We start from the raw sequence: 12286 nt of genomic DNA, 5'->3' as shown, positions 1-12286 counted from the left end.
GAGGTAAACCTGCTAATAAAGATCAGAATGGTAGCAAGTTTGATGCCAGAATCTCCACCATGATCTACTATATTATATAATCTACCTATTTCATGCATAACAAAGTGTTTATTATTACAGAAGTTCTGGACTCTTAGGCTGGTAGCAGAGCTACTTAAGGGCAGGTTATCTGTGCTAAGCTGCTTCGCAATCTTGTGCACCATCATCTCCATCCTCAGGACCATAGCTTAGACTACTGCTGCTACTGCTGCTAAGTCACTTCAGTCGTGTCCGACTCTGTGTGACCCCGTAGACAGCAGCCCACCAGGCTCCCATCCCTGGGATTCTCCAGGCAAGAACACTGGAGTGGGTTGCCATTTCCTTCTCCAATGCATGAAAGTGAAAAGTGAAAATGAAGTCGCTCAGTCGTGTCTGACTCTAGCGACCCCATGGACTACAGCCTACCAGGCTCCTCCGTCCGTGGGATTTTCCAGGCAAGAGTACTGGAGTGGGGTGCTATTGCCTTCTCACAGGTGTTCAGTAAATCCTTGCCTGGAACTCGTCACTGTGCTAGCACTGGAGGGTGTGACAATGAATGAGACAGGCAGCTCTTCTTGCCCTTGCAGAGCTTACCATCTAGAGTCAAATACAAGAGATAAAACTACTACTATAAAACTGCAACTTTTTAAGCAAGTCGTTGAAATCACTGCAATCAATAATCCAATAAGTAGGTTCTGTTAACATCCCTATTTTACAGATGAAGAAACTGAAACTCAGATACCAGAAATGACATGCCCAGCATCACACGACTAGCAAGGGTGTGGGGCCAGTCTAAACCCAACTCAACCCAACTCAAACATTAGGCTACATTCTGTCTCCATTTTTTTCTCTCTGACTTTTCCCCCTTGCCCTGGCAGAGAGAGAATTAAATAAACTATTCTGCTTGCCCAGCTGAGAACACCCACAATCTGTCCAGACCTGCTGACTCTCCCACTTTCTCACTGTCGCTTCCAATGACAGCCAGAGTCAGTTTGATGTGTTGGTGAAAGGCAGATGCTTTGGGGAGTTTCACGGTTTCAGCATCTGAAGTCGCCTCTCTGTTGTAATTAACAATTTGATTTAGTATGGTCAGTTAATAATTCCACAATTCTGGGGCTGAAGACAAAGATGCTAAGAGCCTGCCTCCTTTATTTATTTTTTATTTTTTTAAATGTTTATTTTGGGAAACTGAAACTGCAGACCTGAAGCACAGAAACCGCAGGTCTGTGGGGGAAGGGATGCCAGTCTGTTGGCAGGGGCTTCCGGTTACAGTCAGGCAAGGCATAAAGATGAGGGGCTGCCTAGAAGACAGGGTCCCATCTGTGAGTGCTGTTTGGGGAATAAATTGCTCTTTCCCTAGAGACCAGGTTTTCAGGTATCCCAGGGAAATCGTTTCTGGAGTCAGTGAATATAGTAGAAAAAAAACATCAGGCAGGAAGTCAGGAGCCTGGGGCTCCATCTCTGGCCTTGAAGCAGGCTCTTCCCCTTTCTGAGCCCTAGTTTATTCATCAGCAAAATGGAAGGTGGCCAGATTATTTCAGACGTGGGAAATTGGTTTCAGTTTTTCTATTGATTAGTAGTGGCTGGGGCAGGGCAAGGATAGAAAGCTGTGATTGATTAGCGATGTCTGACATGGATACAGGTAATGAAGGAATATAGAAGAAGTGCCATGTATTTGCCTTCCCAGGACCATCCCTATGTCTTTTCCAGTTTTGGTCTTCTAGGGACTTTAGAACAAGCAGGGCAAGAATCAAGAGCCACGCAGCCATCTCCAGAGGTCAGGAAGTCAAGGGAGGAAGAAGCAAAGTGAGAATTTTATTAATAATGATAATGAGTGTGTGTGTTAGTCTGACTCTTTTCGACCCCATGGACTGTAGGCCTCCAGGCTCCCCTGTCCATAGAATTCTCCAGGCAAGAGTACTGGAGTGGGTAGCTATTCCCTTTGCCAGGAATAATAATAATACTTGATTCCATATGTGGAGGAAAAGGTTTGAAAAGATTTACACCAAACATAAACCATTAACATCAAACAGGGGTGGGGGCCCACATTGTGTGTTAGTACGCAAATGGATTTTTCCTGTCAGTGCGTGCTGAGTTGCTTCAATCGTGTCTGACTCGTTGCAACCCTGTGGACTATAGCCCTCCAGGCTCCTCTGTCCATGGGATTCTCCAGCCTAAAATACTGGAGTGGGTTGCCATTTTTCTCCAGGGGATCTTCCTGACCCAGGGATCGAATCCACATCTCCTGTGCCTCCTGTGTTGGCAGGCAGGTTCTTTTACCACCAACACCACCTGGGAAGTTTGTAGGTATGGATTCATCTTAACAATAAGAAAAAACACAGTAAATATAACTGATGAGACTATTGAAAGACTTTTTCAAGAATGGTCACAGGAGCATTATTCATAATAGTCAGAAATTGGAAGCAACTCAAATGTCCATTAATAGGAGAATGAATAAACTACCGCGTGATCTATTCATACAATGGAATACTACACAAAAATAAGAAGGGATGAATGACTGATACATGGATGAATTTCAAAAACATTATGTTGAGCAAAAGAAGTTGAACCCTTAAAAAATATATATTATGTGATTCCATTTATATGAAGTTCTGGAACAAAACTTCTGAATCCATGGGGAGAGGAATTGGTATAGTGTTTGTTTTGGGGGAGGGGAGAAGGGAGCAGATATTGCCGGGAAAGCAAGGAAGAATTTTCTGGAGGATGAAAATGTTCTTCTATACCAGCACTGTCCAATAGAACTAAGATGCAAACCAGAGCTGTCAACCAAATACAATTGTTAAGATATCTTCTACATTAGTTGATATCCAACGTATACTTTACGGCACTTCCTAGGTTGGACCAGCCACGTTTCAAGTGTCCCGTAGTCACATGTGGTGAGATGCACACAGGTCTGCATCTTATTTACTGTGGGTTGTAGTTATATATAAAAATTCATCAAGCTATGCACTTAAAATACGTACATTTCACTTTATTTAAATTATAGCGCGATAAAAAAGGGCATCATGCTTTACTAAAAAGGCAAAATTTTAAAAATAAATAAATAAAAGAAAGATAGGAAGAGACAGTGGGGAAAAGAGTAACCAGGCAAAGAAAGAATGTGCTACTGGGACTTCCCTGGTTCATTGGCTAAGACTCCCAAAACAGACCCCCACCCTTGATCCCTGGTTGGGGAACTAGATCCTACATACCTCAACTAAGACTGCATGTGCTGCAGCTAAAAGAAAAACCCAAAAAACCCCTGCATGCACAACTAAAGATCCTGAGTATTGCAACTAAGACCTGGCACAGCCAAATAAATATTTAAAAATTTAAAAATCATATTAGAAAAAAAAGAATGAGCTACATCCATAAATCTGCTTAGCATCTTGGCAGAGAAATCTACCTGTATTCAGGACCCCCAAGAATGGGTCAGAAAACCACAAAAGATTAACTTTGGAGAAGCTAATCAAAAGCATAGTTTTCAGCCTTCAGCTTCGTGTCATACTCTTCTAGTGTGTTATGTGTGCGTGTGTGCTCAGTTGTGTCCGACTGTTGCGACCCCACAGACTGTAGCCTGCTAGGCTGCTCAGTCCATGGAATTATCCTGACAAGCATACTGGAGTGGATTGCCATTCCCTTCTCCAGGGGATCTTGCCCGCCCAGGAATCGAACCCAAGTCTCTTGCATTGGCAGGCGGATTCTTTACCGCTAAGCCACTGGGCATGTAACTAATCACAGTACATGTAGATATAGACAATTTTTCTGAACCCTTGACACCTGGTCCAGATGATGCTAAGAACTTTCCTGCATGATCTTTCTTAATCCTCTCCACAGTCCTCTGAGGTTGGTTCTGCTCTGATCCTCCAATTTTGCAAACCAGAAAACCCAGGCTCAGAGTAAACTAATAATCATAATAACAATTATAAAGAAAAAAGAAAACCCAGTCTCAGTAAGTTGTCCAAAGTTACTCAACTCAGAAGTGGTGAAGAAGGGATTTCTATGCAGGCCTCCTGGCTTCTGACCTGGTGTTCTTTTTTTTTTTTCAATTTAATTTTGGCAAAGGGGATCTTTGTTGTGTCATATGGGATCTCTTGTTGCAGCTTAAGGGCTTTCTTCTTGTGGTGCATGGGTTCCATAGCACTCGGCCTTAGTTGCTTTGCAGCATGTGAGATCTTACTTCCCTGACCAAGGATCGAATGTGCATCCCTTACATTGCAAGGCAGATTCTTAACCACTGGACCACTAGGGAAGCCTCTGACCAGGTATTCTTAAATGCTCCATCTATTGAAGCTTGAAAATGCGTTACTTACTTTCAAAAAAAATGAAAGAAAAGAAGAGAAAGAAATAAACAAATGAGGAATGGTGGACTCAAGGTTATGTCTATAAATAACATCACGCTTGCTCCCTGACCTTCAGACGTGCTCTCCAATGTGCTTTCCAGGAAGAGTTGGGATTATACAGGGCTTCTGACTATCTTATCTGAATGCCCATGGAATTATGCATCATATGGAATTGTCATTCCATCAGGAGTGTCCCAATTTCAGAAAGGTTGAGAATAGCTGCCATGAAGAACCTCTGAAGCCTTCTTGCTTTACAGATAGAAAAACTTAGAGATCCAAAAAGAGAAGGGTTGGGACATCCCTCATGGTCCAGTGGTTAAGACTCTAAGCTCCCAATGCAGGGCACCTGGATTCCATCCCTGATCAGGGAACTGGATCCTGCATGCCACAGTGAAGATTCTGGGTGCCACAATTAAGACTCAGCACAGCCAAATTAAAACAAAACAAAAAATTGCAGACTCTTGCCCAAGTGCTCAGTGGTTCCATCTTTGTCTCTTCACTTCCCACCGAATAAATCCAATATGCATTTTCTACCTAGTCAGTTCCCTTGGAGAAATCTACACCTGAATGAGACTTGCTGTCAGTTCTTGAGGAGTTTATTGCTGTTTTGTTGAGTTGATAAGTTGTGTCTGACTCTTTGTAACCCCATAGACTGTAGCATGCCAGTCTTCCTTGTCCTTCACTATCTCACAGACTTTGCTCAAACTTATGTCCTTTGAGTCGATGATACCATCCAACCATCTCATCCTCTGTTGCCCTCTTTTGCCTTCAATCTTTCCCAGCAGCAGGGTCTTTTCCAATGAGTCAGCTCATTGTATCAGGTGGCCAAAGTACTGGAGCTTCAGCTTCAGCATCAGTCCTTCCAGTGAATATTCAGGGTTGATTTCCCTCAGGATTGACTGCTTTGATCTCCTTGCAGTCCAAGGGACTCTCAAGAGCCTCCTCCAGCACCACAATTCAAAAGCATCAGTTCTTCAGCACTTAACCTTCTTTATGGTCCAGCTTTCACATCCATACATGACTACTGGAAAAACCATAGCTTGAGGAGTTTCAGTTCAGTTCAGTTCAGTTGCTCAGTCTTGTCCGACTCTTTGTGACCCCCATGAATTGCAGCATGCCAGGCCTCCCTGTCCATCACCAACTCCCAGAGTTCACTCAAACTCATGTCCATCGAGTCAGTGATACCATCCAGCCATCTCATCCTCTGTCGTCCCCTTCTCCTCCTGCCCCCAATCCCTCCCAGCATCAGGGTCTTTTCCAATGAGTCAACTCTTCGCATGAGGTGGCCAAAGTATTGGAGTTTCAGCCTCAGCATCAGTCCTTCGAATGAACACCCAGGACTGATCTCCTTTAGGATGGACTGGTTGGATCTCCTTGCAATCCAGGGGACTCTCAAGAGTCTTCTCCAACACCACAGTGCAAAAGCATCAATTCTTCTGTGCTCAGCTTTCTTCACAGTCCAACTCTCACATCCATACATGACCACAGGAAAAACCATAGCCTTGACTAGACGGACTTTTGTTGGCAAGGTAATATCTCTGCTTTTCAATATGCCATCTAAGTTGGTCATAACTTTCCTTCCAAGGAGGAAGCGTCTTTTAATTTCATGGCTGCAATCACCATCTGCAGTGATTTTGGAGCCCCAGAAAATAAAGTCTGACACTGTTTCCACTGTTTCCCCATCTATTTCCCATGAAGTGATGGGACCAGATGCCATGATCTTAGTTTTCTGAATGTTGAGCTTTAAGCCAACTTTTTCACTCTCCTCTTTCACTTTCATCAAGAGGCTTTTTAGTTCCTCTTCACTTTCTGCCATATGGGTGGTGTCATCTGCATATCTGAGGTTATTGATATTTCTCCCGGCAATCTTGATTCCAGCTTGTGCTTCTTCCAGCCCAGCATTTCTTATGATGTACTCTGCATATAAGTTAAATAAGCAGGGTGACAATATACAGCCTTGACGTACTCCTTTTCCTATACACTCCAGTAAAGAGACAAATTACAGTATATTAAGTAAAGTAGGAGGATCATAAGACCTTAAGAGAGCTTTGCAGGGTCAACAGAGGGAAGGTACAGCAGGTTGGAGAAGAAAGGAAGATTGGCATTTGAGCTGGATCAGAAAGCAGAAATAGAGGAGTGGGCACTCCCTGAACGAGAGGCAGTGGGCACCCGTGTTGACTGAACTGTGTATGCATTTCCTACATCCACTGCACAACATGGTGCTGGGTCTACATTAAGGCTCAAGGAGTGGTGGTAGACTGGATGCAGGATGGAACTCTCTCACCAGAAACAGAGAAAGATGTACTCATCCATTCATTCATTCATTCAGCAAATACTTACTACAAGTCTGTTATGTTCCAACCATAGTGCTAAATGTTTACCTGGGATTTAAGTCAAATATTCCATCACCAGCCCCACCTCTCTTTATTGGACATAACAGAAAAACAATAATAAGAAGAATAGGAGCGATAATTACCATTAGTCACAGCTTACAATATGCCAGGTGCTTGGCTAAACAGTACACATTAATTGACTTATATCATTTTCCCTCCCAAACTGAGGTAGGTGCATTTATCAACTTCACTTGGCAGAAGAGGAGACCCAGACCCTGAGAGGATATATAACATCCCAAGGGCACATGGCAAAGAAATAGGGAGCTGGGATTTTCACACAAATTGGTTCTTTTAAAAGAATATTTATTTGGCCATGCCGGGTCCTAATTGTGGCAAGGGAGGATCTTCAATCTTCATTGAGACATGCAGGATCTTTAGTTGCAGCATGTGGGATCTAGTTCCCTGATTAGGGATCGAACCCTGGCTCCTTGCACTGGGAGTGGAGTCTTAGCACTGGATCACCAGGGAAGTCCCCAAGCTGGTTCTAAGCCACTTTAGAATCCAGTCACTTCTATGCATTGTCTCGTCCACCACCAGGTCCGGGTACCATGCCCTCAGTAAGATGTCTGTAAAGCATGCCTGGTATTCCAGCAGTTGCTCTGGCTCTCTGCCCCAGGCTGAAAACCCTCTAATAGCTTCTTTCCTTCAGTGGTAGAATAAAACCCAGATACCCAGAAAATTCTAGATAAACTGGCATCTGTCTGCCTCTCTAGCCTCATCTCCCCCACATCCTGCTGCTGCTGCTGCTAAGTCGCTTCAGTCGTGTCCGACTTTGTGCGACCCCATAGACGGCAGCCCACCAGGCTCCCCCGTCCCTGGGATTCTCCAGGCAAGAACACTGGAGTGGGTTGCCATTTCCTCCTCCAATGCATGAAAGTGAAAAGAGAAAGTGAAGTCGCTCAGTCGTGTCCGACTCTTAGCGACCCCATGGACCCTACCAGGCTGCAGTGGGGTGCCATTGCCTTCTCCCCTCCACATCCTACCTCCTCTCTTTTCTCTGATCAACTGGCCTTTCAGGACCTGGAATCACCAAACTCTTTCTCCACGGAGGGCCTTGGAACCACCGTCCTCCAGCCAGGAGCATCTGTTTCATCCTGGAATGCCTGCCCTTCACCCTCTTCTCTCAGCCTGCAGCCCCCTTTATTCAACCTGCAGCACCTTGGCCTGAGCCTGGACACCCTTCCCCAGTCTGACCATGCTGCCTCCAGCTGGGAACATCCTTTCCTTCTGTGCCTGCTTCCTTTCTTTCCATCTTTCGAGTTTCTGGATAAATGTCACTTCCCCACAGGACTTCCCCACATCACTTCTCTGATCTTTTATTCCTTTGCCTTTTCCCCACTCCTTCTTCCTCATAGCATCTGCCACAGTGGAGATTCACATGTACCTATTGCTTGGTTAATGCCTGTGTATCCCTAGGTTGTAAGCTTCTTGAAAGTAAGGACTGTCTTCTCCTGTTCCCCATCATAGGGCTGGCATGTAGTTGGCACTGTATAAATCTTGATAAAATGAACAAACAGGTAAATAAGGTGGTAGATACAGTATCCTCTTTAGGTGTCAAGTAGTAATAATAATCACTGCTGTGTTTCAAGCTCTTCTGGCAGGGCGAGACGTTCACGTGCTGCTTCATTTGCTCATTAGATAACGCTACGGTGCAAGTGCAATTATTATTATATCCCTTGGAGTGATGAGGATGCTGAGGTTCAGAGAAGTGGCACCATCTGGACAAGCTCACGTGGCTGGTAAGAGGAAGAACAGGCCACCCAGGCCTCTCTGCTCAAGACACCTCTGTCTCACCCATCACACCACACTGCTCCTCAGAGTGTGGGCTAGCCCATTCCAGGATGGCCTCTCCCTGCTTCCCTTCCCTATCCCTTCCTTCAGCTCCTCCAACCAGGGGTACCTGCCTTGAATTTTTTTTCTAGAAGAAGAGGATCAGAAGGTCTGTCAGAACTTGGCTCCTTAAGTATAGTAATAATGATCATTGTTTTTCGTTTTTTCATTATTTGGCTGTGCCAGGTCTTAGTTACAGCATGTGGGATCCAGTTCCCTGACAGGGATTGAAGCCAGGCCCCCTGCCTTGTGGGCATGGAGTCTTTGCCCCTGCACTACCAGGGAAGTCCCATTATGGTTTACTGAGACATTATCAGGTGCCAGGCCCTGTACTCATTTGTATCACAAACCACCCCATGAAGTGGTTTACAAGTTTATAAGTAGTGTATGTGTGTGTGTTCAGTCACTAAGTCATGTCCGATTTTGCAACCCCTGGGCTCCTCTGTTCATGGGATTTTAAAAGCAAGAATACTGAGGTGGCTTGCCATTTCCTCCCCCAGGGGATCTTCCCAACTCAGGGATGGAACCCACATCTCCTGCATTGGAAGGTGGGTTCTTTACCACTTGAGCCATCTGGGAAGCCCATGAAGTAAGTGAGGACTATGTTATCTGAGCGCTTCCCTTGTGGCTCAGCTGGTAAAGAATCTGCCTGCAATGCGGGAGACCTGGGTTTGATCCCTGGGTTGGGAAGATCCCCTGGAGAAGGGAACGGCTACCCACTCCAGTATTCTGGCCTGGAGAATTCCATTGACTGTATAGTCCATGGGGTCGCAAAGAGTCAGACATGACTGAGCGACTTTCACTCACTCACTGACTCACTCATGTTCTTTGAGTCTCGGAAAACAAAGCCATTTGCCTGAGTTTACACAACTAGGAGATAGAGCAAGGGTTCAAACACCTGCCCCTCTGACATCAGACTTTGTAACCCGGAAGAGGGACATCAGATCCAGCCTGGAGTGCTCACCCTCCCACCAGCAGCCCCAGCTGTCCCTTGAGAAGGACAGCTGACTTTGCTCTGTCCTCAGGACCAGCAGGCTCCAGAGAAGGGAGAGAGCTCTGGGAACTCTCAAGATGTGATCCACCAAGAAAAGACCAGGCTTTCTACATTTTGTCCTATTCATCTTTTTTTTTTTTTGGAAGCACTGAGATGCTGATTGTGGGATCTTAGTCCCCTGAATAGGCATTAAACCCCTGGGCCCTTGGCAGTGAAACTGCAGAGTCCTAACCACTGGGAAGCCAGGGAATTTCCTATTTTGTCTCTTAAAAGGATCCTTTGTATACATTTCATAACATAGATATTATAATTGTACACCTATATACTTAATAAATAAGTACATCTACAGGAACTTACTTGGTGGTCCAGTGGTTAAGACTCCACTGCAGGGGCCAAGGGTTCGATCCCTGGTTGAGGAGCTAAGATCCCACAAGCCTCCAGGCATGGCCAAAAAATAAATAAAATAAATACATCTACATATACTAGAGATATGGGCTCAAAGATGATTTCCTCTAGGGATGTCTGATCATAAAAATTTGGAGATCATTGGTTAAGAGAGCAAGGACAAGGATTGAAAACAATTAGGATAGAATCTCTACAAGGAAAAGAATTAAGTTAGGTAGGTCCCTACCTCACACTACATTTTAAAAACTTACTCAAAATAGATCAAAGACCTAACACTACAAAACTCTCAGAAGGAAACATAGGAGTGAATCTTCATGACCATGGATTTGGCAATGGATTCTCAGTTATGTCACCAAAAGCACAAACATAGAAGAAATGGATAGACTTCATGAAAATTGAAAATTTTTGTACAGCAAAGGAGACTATCAAGGTGAAAAGACAACTGACAATACGGGAGAAAATACTTGCAAATTATATATAAGGGTCTAGTCTCCAGAAGGGGCTTCCCTGGTGGCTTAGCAGTAAAGAATCTGCCTGCAATATGGGAGCTTCAGGAGATTCAGGTTCAATCCCTGGGTCAGGAAGATCCCTGGAGAAGGAAATGACAACCCACTCCAGTATTCTTGCCTGGAGAATGCCATGGACAGAGGAGCCTGGTGGGCTGCAGCCCATGGGTTTGCAAAGAGTTGGACACGACCGAAGCGCCTTAGCACGCAGCACAGTCTCCAGAATATACCACAAGAACTCTGTTGTTGTTGTTTAGTTGCTAAGGTGTATCCGACTCTTTGCAATCCCATGGACTGTAGCCCACCAGGCTTATCTGTCTATGGGATTTCCCAGGCAAGAATACTGGAGTGGGTTGATATTTCCTTCTCCAGGGGATCTTCCCCACCCAGAGATGGAATCTGAGTCTCCTGCATTGGCAGGTAGATTCTTTACCACTGAGCCACCAGGGAAGCCAATAGGATTCTTACAACTCAATAATAAAAGGATAAACAACCCAATTAAAAGTGCACAAAAAACTAGAATAGATATTTCTGTAGAGAAGATACACAAATGGCCAATAAGCGCATTAAAAGATGATCAACGTCATTAACCATCACAAACACAAATGCAAGTAAAAGCCACAATGAGATGTCACTTCACACCCACTAGGATGGCTACAGTAAAAAAAAAAAAAAAAATTAAGAAAGAAATTGCAAGTATTGATAAGAATTCAGAGAAATCATAATCTCTCCACTGTGGTAAGTATGTTAAATAGTGCAATGTTGTGAAAAACACTTTGGCGTTTCTTCAAAAATTATAGAATTACCATATGACCCAGCTCCTATGTATATACTCCAAAGAATTGAAAACAGGTATTCAAATGAAACTTGAAGACAGACTATAGAAGCACTACTCACAAATGCCAAAACATGGAAACAACCCAAGTGTTCATCAAGGAATGGATGGATAAACAAATAGTGGTGTGTCCACACCAGGGAATATAATTCAGCCATGAAAAGGAAGGACGCACTGATACCTACTTCAACATGATGAACTTCAAAAACCTGATGCTAAGTGAAAGAAGCCAGACCACAAGAGGTCACATATTTTATGATTCCATTTCTATGAAATAGCCAGAGAAGGCAAATCCATAGAGACAGAAAGGAGGTTTGTAGTTGCTAGCAGCCAAGGGAGGGCAGAATGGAAATAAGTGCTTAACAGGTATAGGGTTTGCCTTTGGAGGGATGAAAATATTTTGGAACTAGATAGAAGTGATGGTCACACAACACTGTGAACGTACCAAAGGCAGCAGAATTCTACGCTTTACATTGTTAAGTCAACCTCAAAAAACAAAATTAAATGCTATGAAAGAAATACATGATTGTGGTAAGAAAATATTTTTTCCAACAGGACAGAATGGTCCTGAGGTCTCTTCCTACTCTCCATTTCCACTCCCCAAAGGGAATAAAGGAAGTGTTAGTCGCTCAGTTGTGTCCAACTCTTTGCAACCCCATGGACTGGAGCCCACCAGGTTTCTCTGTCCATGGGATTCTCCAGGCAAGAATACTGGAGTGGGTTGCCATTCCCTTCTCCAGGGGATCTCCCTGACCCAGGGATCAAACCCAGGTCTCCTGCATTGCAGGCAGATTTTTACCATCTGAGCCACCAGGGAAGCCCCAAAGGGGGGAATAAACACAGATACAATTTATTACGTATTTGTCTTAAATGTTTTCTGCCCATATAGCACTGTGCAGGAGGTGCATATGTGTCTTTCTGTGTGTATCCATATTTCCTTTTTCTCTTACACAAATGGAATT

This window comes from Bubalus bubalis, chromosome 17 (assembly GCF_019923935.1).
Source record: "Bubalus bubalis isolate 160015118507 breed Murrah chromosome 17, NDDB_SH_1, whole genome shotgun sequence".
In the NCBI taxonomy this organism is placed as follows: domain Eukaryota; kingdom Metazoa; phylum Chordata; class Mammalia; order Artiodactyla; family Bovidae; genus Bubalus; species Bubalus bubalis.
The sequence above is the reverse complement of the archived record's forward strand: the minus strand, read 5'-3'. Positions refer to the sequence as shown.